The sequence below is a fragment of the Oncorhynchus gorbuscha genome, unplaced genomic scaffold, assembly GCF_021184085.1.
Source record: "Oncorhynchus gorbuscha isolate QuinsamMale2020 ecotype Even-year unplaced genomic scaffold, OgorEven_v1.0 Un_scaffold_1830, whole genome shotgun sequence".
Lineage (NCBI taxonomy): Eukaryota > Metazoa > Chordata > Actinopteri > Salmoniformes > Salmonidae > Oncorhynchus > Oncorhynchus gorbuscha.
This window is the reverse complement of record NW_025746501.1, coordinates 763-22,589: the sequence shown is the minus strand read 5'-3', so window position 1 is coordinate 22,589 and position 21,827 is coordinate 763. Positions and strand designations below refer to the sequence as shown.

The following is a 21,827-nucleotide window of genomic DNA, read 5'->3' as shown; positions in this document are numbered from 1 at the left end:
CTACCCACTACCGTTGTGTCCTGAACTGGCTCTATACTACTACCCACTACCGTTGTGTCCTGAACTGGCTCTATACTACTACCCACTACCGTTGTGTCCTGAACTGGCTCTATACTACTACCCACTACCGTTGTGTCCTGAACTGGCTCTATACTACTACCCACTACCGTTGTGTCCTGAACTGGCTCTATACTACTACCCACTACCGTTGTGTCCTGAACTGGCTCCCTATACTACTACCCACTACCGTTGTGTCCTGAACTGGCTCCCTACTACTACCCACTACCGTTGTGTCCTGAACTGGCTCTATACTACTACCCACTACCGTTGTGTCCTGAACTGGCTCTATACTACTACCCACTACCGTTGTGTCCTGAACTGGCTCTATACTACTACCCACTACCGTTGTGTCCTGAACTGGCTCTATACTACTACCCACTACCGTTGTGTCCTGAACTGGCTCCCTATACTACTACCCACTACCGTTGTGTCCTGAACTGGCTCCCTACTACTACCCACTACCGTTGTGTCCTGAACTGGCTCCCTACTATTACCCACTACCGTTGTGTCCTGAACTGGCTCTATACTACTACCCACTACCGTTGTGTCCTGAACTGGCTCCCTACTACTACCCACTACCGTTGTGTCCTGAACTGGCTCTATACTACTACCCACTACCGTTGTACCCTGAACTGGCTCCCTACTACTACCCACTACCGGTGTGTCCTGAACTGGCTCTATACTACTACCCACTACCGTTGTGTCCTGAACTGGCTCTATACTACTACCCACTACCGTTGTGTCCTGAACTGGCTCTATACTACTACCCACTACCGTTGTGTCCTGAACTGGCTCTATACTACTACCCACTACCGTTGTGTCCTGAACTGGCTCTATACTACTACCCACTACCGTTGTGTCCTGAACTGGCTCTATACTACTACCCACTACCGTTGTGTCCTGAACTGGCTCTATACTACTACCCACTACCGTTGTGTCCTGAACTGGCTCCCTACTACTACCCACTACCGTTGTGTCCTGAACTGGCTCCCTACTACTACCCACTACCGTTGTGTCCTGAACTGGCTCTATACTACTACCCACTACCGTTGTACCCTGAACTGGCTCTATACTACTACCCACTATCGTTGTGTCCTGAACTGGCTCCCTACTACTACCCACTACCGTTGTGTCCTGAACTGGCTCTATACTACTACCCACTACCGTTGTACCCTGAACTGGCTCTATACTACTACCCACTACCGTTGTGTCCTGAACTGGCTCTATACTACTACCCACTACCGTTGTGTCCTGAACTGGCTCTATACTACTACCCACTACCGTTGTGTCCTGAACTGGCTCTATACTACTACCCACTACCGTTGTGTCCTGAACTGGCTCTATACTACTACCCACTACCGTTGTACCCTGAACTGGCTCTATACTACTACCCACTACCGTTGTGTCCTGAACTGGCTCTATACTACTACCCACTACCGTTGTGTCCTGAACTGGCTCTATACTACTACCCACTACCGTTGTGTCCTGAACTGGCTCCTATACTACTACCCACTACCGTTGTGTCCTGAACTGGCTCCCTACTACTACCCACTACCGTTGTGTGCTGAACTGGCTCCCTACTACTACCCACTACCGTTGTACCCTGAACTGGCTCTATACTACTACCCACTACCGTTGTACCCTGAACTGGCTCTATACTACTACCCACTACCGTTGTGTCCTGAACTGGCTCTATACTACTACCCACTACCGTTGTACCCTGAACTGGCTCTATACTACTACCCACTACCGTTGTGTCCTGAACTGGCTCCCTATACTACTACCCACTACCGTTGTACCCTGAACTGGCTCTATACTACTACCCACTACCGTTGTGTCCTGAACTGGCTCTATACTACTACCCACTACCGTTGTGTCCTGAACTGGCTCTATACTACTACCCACTACCGTTGTGTCCTGAACTGGCTCTATACTACTACCCACTACCGTTGTGTCCTGAACTGGCTCTATACTACTACCCACTACCGTTGTGTCCTGAACTGGCTCTATACTACTACCCACTACCGTTGTGTCCTGAACTGGCTCCCTACTACTACCCACTACCGTTGTGTCCTGAACTGGCTCCCTACTACTACCCACTACCGTTGTGTCCTGAACTGGCTCTATACTACTACCCACTACCGTTGTACCCTGAACTGGCTCTATACTACTACCCACTACCGTTGTGTCCTGAACTGGCTCTATACTACTACCCACTACCGTTGTGTCCTGAACTGGCTCTATACTACTACCCACTACCGTTGTACCCTGAACTGGCTCTATACTACTACCCACTACCGTTGTGTCCTGAACTGGCTCTATACTACTACCCACTACCGTTGTGTCCTGAACTGGCTCTATACTACTACCCACTACCGTTGTGTCCTGAACTGGCTCCCTATACTACTACCCACTACCGTTGTGTCCTGAACTGGCTCCCTACTACTACCCACTACCGTTGTGTGCTGAACTGGCTCCCTACTACTACCCACTACCGTTGTACCCTGAACTGGCTCTATACTACTACCCACTACCATTGTACCCTGAACTGGCTCTATACTACTACCCACTACCGTTGTGTCCTGAACTGGCTCTATACTACTACCCACTACCGTTGTACCCTGAACTGGCTCTATACTACTACCCACTACCGTTGTGTCCTGAACTGGCTCCCTATACTACTACCCACTACCGTTGTACCCTGAACTGGCTCTATACTACTACCCACTACCGTTGTGTCCTGAACTGGCTCTATACTACTACCCACTACCGTTGTGTCCTGAACTGGCTCTATACTACTACCCACTACCGTTGTGTCCTGAACTGGCTCTATACTACTACCCACTACCGTTGTGTCCTGAACTGGCTCTATACTACTACCCACTACCGTTGTGTCCTGAACTGGCTCTATACTACTACCCACTACCGTTGTGTCCTGAACTGGCTCCCTACTACTACCCACTACCGTTGTGTCCTGAACTGGCTCCCTACTACTACCCACTACCGTTGTGTCCTGAACTGGCTCTATACTACTACCCACTACCGTTGTACCCTGAACTGGCTCTATACTACTACCCACTATCGTTGTGTCCTGAACTGGCTCCCTACTACTACCCACTACCGTTGTGTCCTGAACTGGCTCTATACTACTACCCACTACCGTTGTACCCTGAACTGGCTCTATACTACTACCCACTACCGTTGTGTCCTGAACTGGCTCTATACTACTACCCACTACCGTTGTGTCCTGAACTGGCTCTATACTACTACCCACTACCGTTGTGTCCTGAACTGGCTCTATACTACTACCCACTACCGTTGTGTCCTGAACTGGCTCCCTACTACTACCCACTACCGTTGTGTCCTGAACTGGCTCTATACTACTACCCACTATCGTTGTGTCCTGAACTGGCTCTATACTACTACCCACTACCGTTGTGTCCTGAACTGGCTCTATACTACTACCCACTACCGTTGTGTCCTGAACTGGCTCTATACTACTACCCACTACCGTTGTACCCTGAACTGGCTCTATACTACTACCCACTACCGTTGTGTCCTGAACTGGCTCCCTACTACCCACTACCGTTGTGTCCTGAACTGGCTCTATACTACTACCCACTACCGTTGTGTCCTGAACTGGCTCTATACTACTACCCACTACCGTTGTGTCCTGAACTGGCTCTATACTACTACCCACTACCGTTGTGTCCTGAACTGGCTCTATACTACTACCCACTACCGTTGTGTCCTGAACTGGCTCTATACTACTACCCACTACCGTTGTGTCCTGAACTGGCTCCCTATACTACTACCCACTACCGTTGTGTCCTGAACTGGCTCCCTACTACTACCCACTACCGTTGTGTCCTGAACTGGCTCTATACTACTACCCACTACCGTTGTGTCCTGAACTGGCTCTATACTACTACCCACTACCGTTGTGTCCTGAACTGGCTCTATACTACTACCCACTACCGTTGTGTCCTGAACTGGCTCTATACTACTACCCACTACCGTTGTGTCCTGAACTGGCTCCCTATACTACTACCCACTACCGTTGTGTCCTGAACTGGCTCCCTACTACTACCCACTACCGTTGTGTCCTGAACTGGCTCCCTACTATTACCCACTACCGTTGTGTCCTGAACTGGCTCTATACTACTACCCACTACCGTTGTGTCCTGAACTGGCTCCCTACTACTACCCACTACCGTTGTGTCCTGAACTGGCTCTATACTACTACCCACTACCGTTGTACCCTGAACTGGCTCCCTACTACTACCCACTACCGGTGTGTCCTGAACTGGCTCTATACTACTACCCACTACCGTTGTGTCCTGAACTGGCTCTATACTACTACCCACTACCGTTGTGTCCTGAACTGGCTCTATACTACTACCCACTACCGTTGTGTCCTGAACTGGCTCTATACTACTACCCACTACCGTTGTGTCCTGAACTGGCTCTATACTACTACCCACTACCGTTGTGTCCTGAACTGGCTCTATACTACTACCCACTACCGTTGTGTCCTGAACTGGCTCCCTACTACTACCCACTACCGTTGTGTCCTGAACTGGCTCTATACTACTACCCACTATCGTTGTGTCCTGAACTGGCTCTATACTACTACCCACTACCGTTGTGTCCTGAACTGGCTCTATACTACTACCCACTACCGTTGTGTCCTGAACTGGCTCTATACTACTACCCACTACCGTTGTACCCTGAACTGGCTCTATACTACTACCCACTACCGTTGTGTCCTGAACTGGCTCCCTACTACCCACTACCGTTGTGTCCTGAACTGGCTCTATACTACTACCCACTACCGTTGTGTCCTGAACTGGCTCTATACTACTACCCACTACCGTTGTGTCCTGAACTGGCTCTATACTACTACCCACTACCGTTGTGTCCTGAACTGGCTCTATACTACTACCCACTACAGTTGTGTCCTGAACTGGCTCCCTATACTACTACCCACTACCGTTGTGTCCTGAACTGGCTCCCTACTACTACCCACTACCGTTGTGTCCTGAACTGGCTCTATACTACTACCCACTACCGTTGTGTCCTGAACTGGCTCTATACTACTACCCACTACCGTTGTGTCCTGAACTGGCTCCCTACTACTACCCACTACCGTTGTGTCCTGAACTGGCTCTATACTACTACCCACTACCGTTGTGTCCTGAACTGGCTCCCTACTACTACCCACTACCGTTGTGTCCTGAACTGGCTCTATACTACTACCCACTACCGTTGTACCCTGAACTGGCTCCCTACTACTACCCACTACCGGTGTGTCCTGAACTGGCTCTATACTACTACCCACTACCGTTGTGTCCTGAACTGGCTCTATACTACTACCCACTACCGTTGTGTCCTGAACTGGCTCTATACTACTACCCACTACCGTTGTGTCCTGAACTGGCTCTATACTACTACCCACTACCGTTGTGTCCTGAACTGGCTCTATACTACTACCCACTACCGTTGTACCCTGAACTGGCTCTATACTACTACCCACTACCGTTGTACCCTGAACTGGCTCTATACTACTACCCACTACCGTTGTGTCCTGAACTGGCTCTATACTACTACCCACTACCGTTGTGTCCTGAACTGGCTCTATACTACTACCCACTACCGTTGTGTCCTGAACTGGCTCTATACTACTACCCACTACCGTTGTACCCTGAACTGGCTCCCTACTACTACCCACTACCGTTGTACCCTGAACTGGCTCCCTACTACTACCCACTACCGTTGTACCCTGAACTGGCTCTATACTACTACCCACTACCGTTGTGTCCTGAACTGGCTCTATACTACTACCCACTACCGTTGTGTCCTGAACTGGCTCTATACTACTACCCACTACCGTTGTGTCCTGAACTGGCTCTATACTACTACCCAATACTGTTGTGTCCTGAACTGGCTCTATACTACTACCCACTACCGTTGTGTCCTGAACTGGCTCTATACTACTACCCACTACCGTTGTACCCTGAACTGGCTCTATACTACTACCCACTACCGTTGTGTCCTGAACTGGCTCTATACTACTACCCACTACCGTTGTGTCCTGAACTGGCTCTATACTACTACCCACTACCGTTGTGTCCTGAACTGGCTCTATACTACTACCCACTACCGTTGTACCCTGAACTGGCTCTATACTACTACCCACTACCGTTGTGTCCTGAACTGGCTCTATACTACTACCCACTACCGTTGTACCCTGAACTGGCTCCCTACTACTACCCACTACCGTTGTGTTGTGTCCTGAACTGGCTCTATACTACTACCCACTACCGTTGTGTCCTGAACTGGCTCTATACTACTACCCACTACCGTTGTGTCCTGAACTGGCTCTATACTACTACCCACTACCGTTGTGTCCTGAACTGGCTCCCTACTACTACCCACTACCGTTGTGTCCTGAACTGGCTCTATACTACTACCCACTACCGTTGTGTCCTGAACTGGCTCTATACTACTACCCACTACCGTTGTGTCCTGAACTGGCTCTATACTACTACCCACTACCGTTGTGTTGTGTCCTGAACTGGCTCTATACTTCTACCCACTATCGTTGTGTCCTGAACTGGCTCTATACTACTACCCACTACCGTTGTACCCTGAACTGGCTCTATACTACTACCCACTACCGTTGTACCCTGAACTGGCTCTATACTACTACCCACTACCGTTGTGTCCTGAACTGGCTCTATACTACTACCCACTACCGTTGTGTCCTGAACTGGCTCTATACTACTACCCACTACCGTTGTACCCTGAACTGGCTCTATACTACTACCCACTACCGTTGTACCCTGAACTGGCTCTATACTACTACCCACTACCGTTGTACCCTGAACTGGCTCTATACTACTACCCACTACCGTTGTGTCCTGAACTGGCTCTATACTACTACCCACTACCGTTGTGTCCTGAACTGGCTCTATACTACTACCCACTACCGTTGTACCCTGAACTGGCTCTATACTACTACCCACTACCGTTGTACCCTGAACTGGCTCTATACTACTACCCACTACCGTTGTGTCCTGAACTGGCTCTATACTACTACCCACTACCGTTGTGTCCTGAGCTGGCTCTATACTACTACCCACTACCGTTGTGTCCTGAACTGGCTCTATACTACTACCCACTACCGTTGTGTCCTGAACTGGCTCTATACTACTACCCACTACCGTTGTGTCCTGAACTGGCTCCCTACTACTACCCACTACCGTTGTGTTGTGTCCTGAACTGGCTCTATACTACTACCCACTACCGTTGTGTCCTGAACTGGCTCCCTACTACTACCCACTACCGTTGTGTCCTGAACTGGCTCTATACTACTACCCACTACCGTTGTACCCTGAACTGGCTCTATACTACTACCCACTACCGTTGTGTCCTGAACTGGCTCTATACTACTACCCACTACCGTTGTACCCTGAACTGGCTCCCTACTACTACCCACTACCGTTGTGTTGTGTCCTGAACTGGCTCTATACTACTACCCACTACCGTTGTGTCCTGAACTGGCTCTATACTACTACCCACTACCGTTGTGTCCTGAACTGGATCCCTACTACTACCCACTACCGCTGTGTCCTGAACTGGCTCTATACTACTACCCACTACCGTTGTGTCCTGAACTGGCTCTATACTACTACCCACTACCGTTGTGTCCTGAACTGGCTCTATACTACTACCCACTACCGTTGTGTTGTGTCCTGAACTGGCTCTATACTACTACCCACTATCGTTGTGTCCTGAACTGGCTCTATACTACTACCCACTACCGTTGTACCCTGAACTGGCTCTATACTACTACCCACTACCGTTGTACTCTGAACTGGCTCTATACTACTACCCACTACCGTTGTGTCCTGAACTGGCTCTATACTACTACCCACTACCGTTGTGTCCTGAACTGGCTCTATACTACTACCCACTACCGTTGTACCCTGAACTGGCTCTATACTACTACCCACTACCGTTGTACCCTGAACTGGCTCTATACTACTACCCACTACCGTTGTGTCCTGAACTGGCTCTATACTACTACCCACTACCGTTGTGTCCTGAACTGGCTCTATACTACTACCCACTACCGTTGTACCCTGAACTGGCTCTATACTACTACCCACTACCGTTGTACCCTGAACTGGCTCTATACTACTACCCACTACCGTTGTGTCCTGAACTGGCTCTATACTACTACCCACTACCGTTGTGTCCTGAACTGGCTCTATACTACTACCCACTACCGTTGTGTCCTGAACTGGCTCTATACTACTACCCACTACCGTTGTGTCCTGAACTGGCTCCCTACTACTACCCACTACCGTTGTGTCCTGAACTGGCTCTATACTACTACCCACTACCGTTGTGTCCTGAACTGGCTCTATACTACTACCCACTACCGTTGTGTCCTGAACTGGCTCTATACTACTACCCACTACCGTTGTGTTGTGTCCTGAACTGGCTCTATACTACTACCCACTATCGTTGTGTCCTGAACTGGCTCTATACTACTACCCACTACCGTTGTACCCTGAACTGGCTCTATACTACTACCCACTACCGTTGTACCCTGAACTGGCTCTATACTACTACCCACTAACGTTGTGTCCTGAACTGGCTCTATACTACTACCCACTACCGTTGTGTCCTGAACTGGCTCTATACTACTACCCACTACCGTTGTACCCTGAACTGGCTCTATACTACTACCCACTACCGTTGTACCCTGAACTGGCTCTATACTACTACCCACTACCGTTGTACCCTGAACTGGCTCTATACTACTACCCACTACCGTTGTGTCCTGAACTGGCTCTATACTACTACCCACTACCGTTGTGTCCTGAACTGGCTCTATACTACTACCCACTACCGTTGTACCCTGAACTGGCTCTATACTACTACCCACTACCGTTGTACCCTGAACTGGCTCTATACTACTACCCACTACCGTTGTGTCCTGAACTGGCTCTATACTACTACCCACTACCGTTGTGTCCTGAACTGGCTCTATACTACTACCCACTACCGTTGTGTCCTGAACTGGCTCTATACTACTACCCACTACCGTTGTGTCCTGAACTGGCTCTATACTACTACCCACTACCGTTGTGTCCTGAACTGGCTCCCTACTACTACCCACTACCGTTGTGTTGTGTCCTGAACTGGCTCTATACTACTACCCACTACCGTTGTGTCCTGAACTGGCTCCCTACTACTACCCACTACCGTTGTGTTGTGTCCTGAACTGGCTCTATACTACTACCCACTACCATTGTGTCCTGAACTGGCTCCCTACTACTACCCACTACCGTTGTGTCAGATAAAGGACTCTCAGACCGTGAGAAACAAGATTCTCTTGTCTGATGAAACCAAGATTGAACTCTTTGGCCTGAATGCCAAGCGTCACGTCTGGAGAAAACCTGGCACCATCCCTACAGTGGCAGCATCATGCTGTGGGGATGTTTTTCAGTGGCAGGGACTGGGAGACTAGTTAGGATCGAGGGAAAGATGAACGGAGCAAAGTACAGAGATCCTTGATGAAAACCTGCTCCAGAGTGCTCAGGACCTCAGACTAGGGTGATGGTTCAACTTCCAACAGGACAACGCCCCTAAGCACACAGCCAAGACAATGCAGGAGTGGCTTCGAGACAAGTCTCTGAATGTCCTTGAGTGGCCCAGTCAGAGCCCAGAACTCGATCTAAAATCTCTGGAGAGACCTGAAAATAGCTGTGCAGCGACACTCGCCATCCAACCTGACAGAGCTTGAGAGGATCTGCAGAGAAGAATGGGAGTAAGCTTGTGCCAAGCTTATATAGCACCATACCCAAGGAGACTCGAGGCCAAAGGGTCTTCAACAAAGTACTGAGTAAACGGTCTGAATAGTTATGTACATCTGATATTTGAGTTGGTATTTATAATACATTTGCAAACATTTCGAAAAACCTGTTTTTGCTTTGTCATTATGGGGTATTGTGTATAGTTTGATGGGGAGAAAAACCATTTAATACATTTTATAATAAGCCTGTGACATAACAAAATGTGTAAAAAGTCAAAGGGTCTGAATACTTTCTGAATGCGCTGTATGAATAGATGGTAGCAGACTCACCCCTGTCACTGTCATAGAGGTAGGCGAACTTGTCCCACTTGTAATACTCCACTAAGCTGACCAGAGGTCCCTTGATGTCGGGTCTCATCTGAAGGACAAACTGATTGAGTCCATCAGCAGGGAAGGACGGTGTGATGAAGGACACGTGGAGGGTCTCACAGAAAGACGTGATGGTGTTCACACTCTTCTTGTCATAGAAACCAAAGATGGCATAGACACCCCTGGAGAACTGGGAACAAACTGCAGAGAGAGAGAGGGAGATGGGGAGGGAGAGGGAGAGAGAGAGGGTTGGTTAGCACCATGCTAATCCCATCACTAGCTCCATGCAAACCCTACCACTAGCACCATGCTAACCCTACCACTAGCACCATGCTAACCATATCACTAGCACCATGCTAACCCTACCACTAGCACCATGCTAACCCTACCACTAGCACCATGCTAACCATATCACTAGCACCATGCTAACCCTATCACTAGCACCATGCTAACCATATCACTAGCACCATGCTAACCCTACCACTAGCACCATGCTAACCATATCACTAGCACCATGCTAACCCTATCATTAGCACCATGCTAACCCTACCACTAGCACCATGCTAACCATACCACTAGCACCATGCTAACCCTATCACTAGCACCATGCTAACCCTATCACTAGCGGTTGTGATTGAGGGTGTGTGTGTGTGCCCGCGCGCCTACACCTGTGTTTGTGTCTGTTAGAGTGTGTGTGTGTGTGTGTCTGTTAGAGTCTGTGTGTGTGTGTGTGTGTGTGTGTGTGTGTGTGTGTGTGTGTGTGTGTGTGTGTGTGTGTGTGTGTGTGTGTGTGTGTGTGTGTGTGTGTGTGTGTGTGTGTGTGTGTGTGTGTGTGTATTAGAGTGTGTGTGTGTGTCTGTTAGAGTGTGTGTGTGTGTGAGTATATTTAGCTGTCCTACTTCAGCGCCCTGATTCCTTTATTCTCTTAAGGAAAAACAGTGTTACCTTCCTGCTTTGTCATGAGACACAGACCGCTTTTACGCCATTGAGCAGAGAGAGAGAGAGAGAGAGAGACGACATGGTTGCATTACTGAGGGACTACACCTTACTGTGTGTGTGTGTGTGGGGGGGGGTTGGCTGGCTCTGTGTGTCTCGCTGTGTCCCAGTTTTAACTAAGGCTCCTTGGCCGAGAGGCAGGCAGAGAGAGGCAGGCATTGGCTGAAAACAGGGCTCTGCTTTAGTTTGTGTGTGTGTATATGACAGGGAGGGGGGGGGGGGCTCAGTCAGCTGTTCTAACCGCTGTTCCATCGGCCTTCTCCTTTTCTCCATTACAACACTGTAGTAGAGCATCAGTCAGACATGGCCTGGTCTCCATTACAACACTGTAGTAGAGCATCAGTCAGACATGGCCTGGTCTCCATTACAACACTGTAGTAGAGCATCAGTCAGACATGGCCTGGTCTCCATTACAACACTGTAGTAGAGCATCAGTCAGACATGGCCTGGTCTCCATTACAACACTGTAGTAGAGCATCAGTCAGACATGGCCTGGTCTCCATTACAACACTGTAGTAGAGCATCAATCAGACATGGCCTGGTCTCCATTACAACACTGTAGTAGAGCATCAGTCAGACATGGCCTGGTCTCCATTACAACACTGTAGTAGAGCATCAGTCAGACATGGCCTGGTCTCCATTACAACACTGTAGTAGAGCATCAATCAGACATGGCCTGGTCTCCATTACAACACTGTAGTAGAGCAGAGTAGAGCAGAGTAGAGCAGAGTAGAGCACAGAGCAGAGTAGAGCAGAGTAGAGCACAGAGCAGAGTAGAGCACAGAGCAGAGTAGAGAAGAGTAGAGCAGAGTAGAGCACAGAGCAGAGTAGAGCAGAGTAGAGCACAGAGCCGAGTAGAGAAGAGTAGGGCACAGAGTAGAGTAGAGTACGGAGCAGAGTAGAGCACAGAGCAGAGCAGAGTAGAGCACAGAGCAGAGTAGAGCACGGAGCAGAGTAGAGCACAGGGCAGAGTAGAGCACGGAGCAGAGTAGAGCAGAGTAGAGTAGAGCAAAGAGCAGAGTAGAGCACAGGGCAGAGTAGAGCAGAGTAGAGCACAGGGCAGAGTAGAGCACGGAGCAGAATAGATCACAGAGCAGAGTAGAGCAGAGTAGAGTACAGAGCAGACTAGAGCAGAGTAGAGCACAGAGCAGAGTAGAGCAGAGTAGAGCACAGAGCAGAGTAGAACAGAGTAGAGCACAGAGCAGAGTAGAACAGAGTAGAGCACAGAGCAGACTAGAGCAGAGTAGAGCGCAGAGCAGAGTAAAGCAGAGTAGAGCACAGAGCAGAGTAGAGTAGAGTAGAGCACAGCGCAGAGTAGAGCACAGAGCAGAGTAGAGTAGAGCACAGAGCAGACAAGAGCAGAGTAGAGCACAGAGCAGACTAGAGCAGAGTAGAGCAGATTACAGAGCAGAGCAGAGCAGATTACAGAGCAGAGCAGAGCAGATCAGAGTAGATTACAGAGCAGAGCAGAGCAGATTACAGAGCAGAGCAGAGCAGATTACAGAGCAGAGCAGATTACAGAGCAGAGCAGAGCAGATTACAGAGCAGATTACAGAGCAGAGTAGATTACAGAGCAGAGCAGATTACAGAGCAGAGCAGAGCAGATTACAGAGCAGAGCAGAGTAGATTACAGTAGAGCAGAGTAGAGCAGAGCACAGAGCAGAGCAGATTACAGAGCAGAGCAGAGTATATTACAGTAGAGCAAAGTAGAGCACAGGAGCAACAGGAGCCAGGTGCGAGATAACGGTATGGAGCATGAGAGCATGGATGTTCTTCACAGCAACAGTTACATCTATCAACAGAAGCGCCAAGAGGCGGGGACACAATTTTTCCGTTTTTGATTTGTTAAAAAAGTTTGAAATATCCAATAAATGTCGTTCCACTTCATGATTGTGTCCCACTTGTTGTTGATTCTTCACAAAATAATACAGTTTTATATCTTTATGTTTGAAGCCTGAAATGTGGCAAAAGGTCGCAAAGTTCAAGGGGGCCGAATACTTTCGCAAGGCACTGTATTGCTTAGCTGATAAAAAATACATAGTATACAATAGGTGACTCATTGTCATATTTATCCTGATACCAGATTAGAATTGATGCAATTCTAACAATAGCCATAGTCAGCTAGCTAACATAGCAACACTCTCAGTTTGAACCGGGTGTTTGAGTAGGCTAAACTAGCTATCTGCATTCGCTAGCTAAGTAACTAAGTAAATGAGATGAAACATAAACATAAAAATATATATATACAGTATACAGTATATACAGTATATACAGTACCAGTCAAAAGACACACCTACTCATTCAAGGGTTTTTCTTTATTTTTGTACTATTTTCTACGTTGTAGAATAATAGTGACGACATCAAAACTATGAAATAACACATATGGAATCATCTGGTAACCAAAAAAGTTTTAAACAAATCCGTTCTCTCCACTGGCTTCCAGTTGAAGCTCGCATCCGCTACAAGACCATGGTGCTTGCCTACGGAGCTGTGAGGGGAACGGCACCTCAGTACCTCCAGGCTCTGATCAGGCCCTACACCCAAACAAGGGCACTGCGTTCATCCACCTCTGGCCTGCTCGCCTCCCTACCACTGAGGAAGTACAGCTCCCGCTCAGCCCAGTCAAAACTGTTCACTGCCCTGGCCCCCCCAATGGTGGAACAAACTCCCTCACGACGCCAGGACAGCGGAGTCAATCACCACCTTCCGGAGACACCTGAAACCCCACCTCTTTAAGGAATACCTAGGATAGGATAAGTAATCCCTCTCACCCCCCCCCCCCCTAAGTTTTAGATGCACTATTGTTAAGTGACTGTCCCACTGGATGTCATAAGGTGAATGCACCAATTTGTAAGTCGCTCTGGATAAGAGCGTCTGCTAAACGACTTAAATGTAATGTTAAATGTAAATATATTTTATATTTGAGATTCTTCAAAGTAGCCACCCTTTGCCTTGATGACAGCTTTGTACACTCTTCGCATTCTCTCAACAGTTTCACCTGGAATGCTTTTCCAGCAGTCTTGAAGGAGTTCCCATATATGCTGGTTACTTGTTGCTCTCAGGTTTCCAGGTAAAACCCAAATGCAGACTGTGTTGAAGTAACAAAGTTTATTACAGCAGGCAAACGACATGTCAAGGCAGGCAGGGATCGATAATCCAGAGTAGAGGCAATGGTACAGTGTCAGGGGCATGCAGAGTGGTCAGGCAGGTGGTCAGGACAGACAAGTGTCAAAACCAGGAGGGCGAGAAAAAGAGAGACTTGGAAAAAACAAGAGACAAAATGCTGGTTGACTTGAAAAACAAGAAGAACTGGCAACAGACAAACAGAGAACACAGATATAAGTACACGGTAATCTGTTTGTTGACTTGTCTTTCGAAGACCTTAGAAAGGCATGGTAGGATAGATATAGGTCTGTAGCAGTTTGGGTCAAGAGTGTCCCCCCCTTTGAAGAGGGGGATGACCGCAGCTGCTTTCCCATCTTTGAGAATCTCAGACGACACGAAAGAGAGGTTGAACAGGCTAGTAATAGGGGTGGCAACAATTTCGGCAGATAATTTTAGAAAGAAAGGGTCCAGATTGTCTAGCCCGGCTGATTTGTAGGGGTCCAAATTTTGCAGCTCTTTCAGAACATCAGCTGAATGGATTTGGGAGAAGGAGAAATGGGGAAGGCTTGGGCGAGTTGCTGTTGGGGGGTACAGTGCTGTTGACCGGGGTATGAGTAGCCAGGTGGAAAGCATGGCCAGCCGTAGAAAAATGCTTATTGAAATGGTCAATTATGGTGGATTTATCAGTGGTGACAGTGTTTCCTATCTTCAGTGCAGTGGGCAGCTGGGAGGAGGTGTTCTTATTCTCCATGGACTTTACAGTGTCCCAGATGAATGTACTTTGGTGTGAAAAGTGCAAATTAATCGCAGAACAAAAGGAAAGGACCTTGTGAAGATGCTGGAGGAAAAAGGTACAAAAGTATCTATATACACAGTAAAACAAGTCCTATATCGATATAACCTGAAAGTCCGCTCAGCAAGGAAGAAGCCACTGCTCCAAAACCGCCATAAAAAATCCAGACTATGGTTTGCAACTGCACATGGGGGCAAAGATCGTACTTTTGGAGAAATGTCCTGGTCTGATAAAATACAAATTTAACTGTTTGGCCTTAATGACCATCGTTATGTTTGGAGGAAAAGGGGGGAAAGGGGGGGCTTGCAAGCCGAAGAACACCATCCCAACCGTGAAGCATCATGTTGTGGGGGTGCTTTGCTGCAGGAGTGACTGGTGCACTTCCCAAAATAGATGGCATCATGAGGGTGGAAAATGATGTGGATATATTGAAGCAACATCTCAAGACATCAGTCAGGAAGTTAAAGCTTGGTCGCAAATGGTTCTTCCAAATGGACAATGACCCCAAGCATACTTTCGAAGCAAAATGGCTTAAGGACAACAATGTCAAGGAATTGGGGTGGCCATCAGAAAGCCCTGACTTCAACCCTACAGAAAATTTGTGGGCAGAACTGCGTGTGCGGGCAAGGAGGCCTACAAACCTGACTCAGTTACACCAGCTCTGTCAGGAGGAATGGGCGAAATTCCCACTTATTGTGGGAAGCTTGTGGAAGGATACCCAAAACATTTTATCCTAATTGAGGTTATGTAAACTTCTGACCCACTGGGAATGTGATGAAAGAAATAAAAGCCGAAATAAATCATTCTCTCTACTATTATTCTGACATTTCACATTCTTAAAATAAAGTGGTGATCCTAACTGACCTAAGACAGGGGATTTTACTAGGATTAAATATCAGGAATTGTGAAAAACTGAGTTTAAATGTATTTGGCAAAGGTGTGTGTGTCACACCCTGACCGAACCAAAATAATAAAGAAAACAAAGATAACTAAGGCATGACAGTATGTAAACTTCCGACTTCAACTGTATAAAATATATCTAGCTCTCCTCTGTCTCTCTAGCTTCTAGTCCAGTGGAAGAAAACCCTTACAAACTGTATATACTACAAAATATATCTAGCTCTCCTCTGTCTCTCTAGCTTCTAGTCCAGTGGAAGAAAACCCTTACAAACTGTATATACTACAAAATATATCTAGCTCTCCTCTGTCTCTCTAGTTTCTAGTCCAGTGGAAGAAAACCCTTACAAACTGTATATACTACAAAATATATCTACCTCTCCTCTGTCTCTCTAGCTTCTCCTTAATTTAGGAAGAAATGAATGTGTAAAAAACTGTTTAACTATTGTCTTTCTCTCTCTTTGCTAGAGAGATGCTTTCAGTACTAGATTCATTCTCTGATCCTTTGATTGGGTGGAACACATGTCAGTTCATGGTGCAAGAGCTCTGATAGGTTGGAGGACGTCCTCTGGAAGTTGTCATAATTACTGTGTAAGTCTATGGAAGTGAGTGAAAACCATGTGCCTCTTAGGTTTTGTATTGAATTCAATGTACCCAGAGGAGGACAGACACTAGCTGTCCTCCGGCTACACCATGGTGCTACCCTACAGAGTACTGGTGAGGCTACTGTAGACCTTCATTGCAAAACAGTGTGTTCTAATCAATTATTTGGTGAAATATTAATATATTTAGTATAGTTTTATCTAAAAAAATATAACCTTTTTAATGTTTCACTATTTGTATTTTTCTGAAATTCACTGAGTAGGATGGTCCTCCCCTTCCTCCTCTGAGGAGCCTCCACTGATGGACATCCATCCACCAACTCAGTCCACAAAACCCCAGCCTACTTGATGGCAATAGCACTCACTTTCCCCCAGGAGAGGCTGGACCTGCTCTCTCTTCTGACCAACCGTCCTACAAACAGGCAGCGGACTGCCCCAAGCATCATGCAGGGTACCCTCATCCCTCCACCCCTTCACTCCCCTGCCCATCTGTGTCTGTGTGTGTCTGTGTGTGTGTGTTACTCACAGCAGTTGGTGACAGCGAAGCTGTTGGCAACCTCCAGGTTGTCTATGTGAGGAGTGAGGCGGAAGTCCTGGGTTCCATACTGGACCATTCCAATCCGGAACGCACTATATTCCTGATCAGCACCGCGTGGGAACAGCCCTCCTACACACACACACACACACACACACACACACACACACACACACACACACACACACACACACACACACACACACACACACACACACACACACACACACACACACACACACACACACACACACACACACACACACACACAGAATGAGAATGTTTAGCTGGTTATCTAGCTAGTCTGGCAGTTCTCTGGGAGAATGTTTAGCTGGATATCTAGCTAGTCTGGCAGTTCTCTGGGAGAATGTTTAGCTGGATATCTAGCCGGTCTGGCAGTTCTCTGGGAGAATGTTTAGCTGGATATCTAGCTAGTCTGGCAGTTCTCTGGGAGAATGTTTAGCTGGTTATCTAGCTAGTCTGGCAGTTCTCTGTATGTTGTTTCCCTGTCTTCTGTGGTTCAACTTTCTGACGTTAACGGCTTGGTTAAGAAACACTGATTCTGTCTGTATTAAACAGAGAGAATGTTTAGAAACACTCTGATTCTGTCTGTATTAAACAGAGAGAATGTTTAGAAACACTGATTCTGTCTGTATTAAACAGAGAGAATGTTTAGAAACACTGATTCTGTCTGTATTAAACAGAGAGAATGTTTAGAAACACTCTGATTCTGTCTGTATTAAACAGAGAGAATGTTTAGAAACACTCTCATTCTGTCTGTATTAAACAGAGATCTTCTTTAGAAACACTGATTCAGCTGCATCAACATCTACATATTTCCATGACCATCCATATTGAACTGAAACAGCCATATTGAACTGAAACAGCCATATTGAACTGAAAAAGCCATATTGAACTGAAACAGCCATATTGAACTGAAACAGACATATTGAACTGAAACAGCCACATTGAACTGAAACAGCCGTCCATATTGAACTGAAACAGCCGTCCATATTGAACTGAAACAGCCATCCATATTGAACTGAAACAGCCGTCCATATTGAACTGAAACAGCCATCCATATTGAACTGAAACAGCCATCCTTATTGAACTGAAACAACCATATTGAACTGAAACAGCCATATTGAACTGAAACAGCCATATTGAACTGAAACAGCCATATTGAACTGAAACAACCATATTGGACTGAAACAGCCATCCTTATTTAACCGAAACAACCATATTGAACTGAAACAGCCATATTGAACTGAAACAGCCATATTGAACTGAAACAATCATATTGAACTGAAACAGCCATATTGAACTGAAACAACCATATTGAACTGAAACAGCCATATTGGGTCCTGTGTAGCTCAGTTGGTAGAGCATGGCGCTTGTAACGCCAGGGTAGTGGGTTCGATCCCCGGGACCACCCATACGTAGAATGTATGCACACATGACTGTAAGTCGCTTTGGATAAAAGCGTCTGCTAAATGGCATATATTATTATTATTATTATTATATTATTATTATATATTATGAACTGAAACAGCCATATTGAACTGAAACAGCCATATTGAACTGAAACAGCCATATTGAACTGAAACAGCCATATGTAAACCATCCAATGTAAAGTCAACGTTGCCTGCTCAGAGTTTAAATCACATGATGAAACCCACCAGATGAAGTAACAACTGTTTTCAGATGATGTCATTGGGAACATTTATCTTCTAACTGTTTGTTCTGCAAAACATAGAAAGTGTTTTCAAATCCAGTATGTTGATATTGGGGTGGTGCTGGAGATCATGGAAATGGGTTGTAAATGGTGCAATGTAAACACATCCCTATCCATCACCTGTCTCAGTCTCAGGACATGGTGATGGCTGGAGATGCAACCAGGGAGTATGATTATCTGGTTGAATGTCTACATAGCTACACACCCATCCATATTGAACTGAAACAGCCTTCCATATTGAACTGAAACAGACATATTGAACTGAAACAGCCATCCATATTGAACTGAAACAGCCGTCCTTATTGAACTGAAACAGCCGTCCATATTGAACTGAAACAGCCTTCCATATTGAACTGAAACAGCCGTCCATATCGAACTGAAACAGCCATCCATATTGAACTGAAACAGCCTTCCATATTGAACTTAAACAGCCTTCCATATTGAACTGAAACAGCTGTCCATATTGAACTGAAACAGCCGTCCATATTGAACTGAAACAGCCATCCTTATTGAACTGAAACAGCCATATTGAACTGAAACAGCCATCCATATTGAACTGAAACAGCCATCCATATTGAACTGAAACAGCCTTCCATATCTATCTTAAACAGCCATATTGAACTGAAACAGCCGTCCATATTGAACTGAAACAGCCATCCATATTGAACTGAAACAGCCATCCTTATTGAACTGAAACAGCCGTCCATGTTGAACTGAAACAGCCATCCATATTGAACTGAAACAGCCATCCTTATTGAACTGAAACAACCATATTGAACCTGAACTAAAACAGCCTCCCATATCCAACTCAAATAGCCATATTGAACTGAAACAGCCATATTGAACTGAAACAACCATATTGAACTGAAACAGCCACCCATATCTAACTGAAACAGCCACATTGAACTGAATCAGCCATCCTTATTGAACCTGAACTAAAACAGCCTCCCATATCCAACTCGAATAGCCATATTGACCTGAAACAGCCATATTGAACTGAAACTGCCATATTGAACTGAAACAGACTTCCATATCTAACTCAAACAGCCATATTGAACTTAAACAGCCATATTGAACTGCAACTGCCATTCATATTGAATTGAAACAGCCATCCATATAACTCAAACAGCCATATTGAACTGAAACAACCTTCCATATCTATCTCAAACTGCCATATTGAACTGAACCAGCCATCCATATTGAACTGAAACAGCCTTATTGAACCAAAACAGCCATCATATCTAACTCAAACAGCCATATTGAACTGAAACTGCCATGCATATCTAAATCAAATAGCCATATTGAACTGAAACTGCCATTCATATTGAACTGAAACAACCTTCTTTATCTAACTCAAACTGCCACATTGAACAGAAACAGCCATATTGAACTGAAACTGCCATTGATATTAAACTGAGACAGCCTTCCATACCTAACTCAAACAGCCATATTGAACTGAAACAGCCATATTGAACTGAAACAGCCATATTGAACTGAAACAGCCTTCCATACCTAACTCAAACAGCCATATTGAACTGAAACATCCATATTGAACTGAAACTGCCTTCCATATCCAACTCAAACAGCCATATTGAACTGAAACAGCCATATTGAACTGAAACAGCCATATTGAACTGAAACAGCCATATTGAACTGAAACAGCTATCCATATCTAACTGAAACAACCATATTGAACTGAAACAGCCATATTGAACTGAAACTGCCATTCATAATGAACTGAAACTGCCATGCATAATGAACTGAAACTGCCATGCATAATGAACTGAAACTGGCATGCACAATGAACTGAAACTGCCATTCATAATGAACTGAAACTTCCATGCATAATGAACTGAAACTTCCATGCATAATGAACTGAAACTGCCATGCATAATGAACTGAAACTTCCATGCATAATGAACTGAAACTGCCATGCATAATGAACTGAAACTGCCATTCATAATGAACTGAAACTTCCATGCATAATGAACTGAAACAGTCATGCATAATGAACTGAAACTGCCATGCATAATGAACTGAAACTTCCATGCATAATGAACTGAAACTGCCATTCATAATGAACTGAAACTTCCATGCATAATGAACTGAAACTGCCATGCATAATGAACTGAAACTGCCATGCATAATGAACTGAAACTGCCATTCATAATGAACTGAAACTACCATGCATAATGAACTGAAACTGCCATGCATAATGAACTGAAACTGTCATGCATAATGAACTGAAACTGCCATGCATAATGAACTGAAACTGCCATGCATAATGAACTGAAACTTCCATGCATAATGAACTGAAACTGCCATGCATAATGAACTGAAACTTCCATGCATAATGAACTGAAACTGCCATGCATAATGAACTGAAACTGCCATGCATAATGAACTGAAACTTCCATGCATAATGAACTGAAACTGCCATGCATAATGAACTGAAACTGCCATTCATAATGAACTGAAACTGCCATTCATAATGAACTGAAACTGCCATGCATAATGAACTGAAACTGCCATTCATAATGAACTGAAACTGCCATTCATAATGAACTGAAACTGCCATTCATAATGAACTGAAACTGCCATTCATAATGAACTGAAACTGCCATTCATATTGAACTGAAACAACCTTCTTTATCTAACTCAAACTGCCATATTGAACAGAAACAGCCATATTGAACTGAAACTGCCATTGATATTAAACTGAAACAGCGTTCCATACCTAACTCAAACAGCCATATTGAACTGAAACAGCCATATTGAACTCAAACAGCCATATTGAACTGAAACAGCCATATTGAACTGAAACAGCCTTCCATACCTAACTCAAACAGCCATATTGAACTGAAACATCCATATTGAACTGAAACAGCCTTCCATACCTAACTCAA

At 45.8% G+C, this 21,827-nt stretch overlaps 1 pseudogene; it reads right to left on the bottom strand.

The window, feature by feature from the left end:
* Nucleotides 1-17,313, bottom strand: part of LOC124024357 — an 80,520-nt pseudogene extending 63,207 nt beyond the window's left edge.
* Between the last annotated feature and the right edge of the window lie 4,514 nt (nucleotides 17,314-21,827).